At 33.2% G+C, this 422-nt stretch overlaps 1 protein-coding gene across 1 annotated transcript in view; it reads left to right on the top strand.

Annotated features, from left to right (window-relative positions):
- Positions 1-422, top strand: part of LOC119585848 (maestro heat-like repeat-containing protein family member 1) — a gene marked incomplete in the record, with an annotated part of 26,167 nt that extends 25,745 nt beyond the window's left edge. Inside the window, 1 exon segment of the mRNA XM_037934580.1 lies at positions 1-422.

Genomic DNA, 422 nt, shown 5'->3' with positions numbered 1-422 from the left:
GCTAAAGTTTCACTTTTACAAGTATCAATAGATTAAATTACATTAGGTACTTTTCAGAACTTCCTTTAAAAAAGAAAGAAAATACGATAATAGCAAATTATACAGGCAATAGTCAAATCAGCTTTTGGATCCTCCACCCACCAGCACTAGCTTGCTACAAAAATAGAGCATGCCATAGGCTTTCTTTGTTAGCACAACTTACTTGGAAGCATTATACTCAATTTATGGATCTTTACTCACTATTGTCATTTCTACAAGGATCACTATTTAGATTAAAAACTTTGCAGAATATGTCACACAAAACTATAGCAACAGTGAGTCAATGATTCCCTTTCATGGTTTCCTGATCTCAAATCTTAATGCTTTTGTCAGTTTGATAGAAGTCGGATATTTAACGTTTGGTGTCATTCAGCATAAAAAGC

Source organism: Penaeus monodon, chromosome 20 (genome assembly GCF_015228065.2).
Source record: "Penaeus monodon isolate SGIC_2016 chromosome 20, NSTDA_Pmon_1, whole genome shotgun sequence".
NCBI classification, from domain to species: Eukaryota; Metazoa; Arthropoda; class Malacostraca; order Decapoda; family Penaeidae; genus Penaeus; species Penaeus monodon.
Note: the sequence above shows the minus strand (reverse complement) of the source record. Positions and strands in the feature narration are given on the sequence as shown.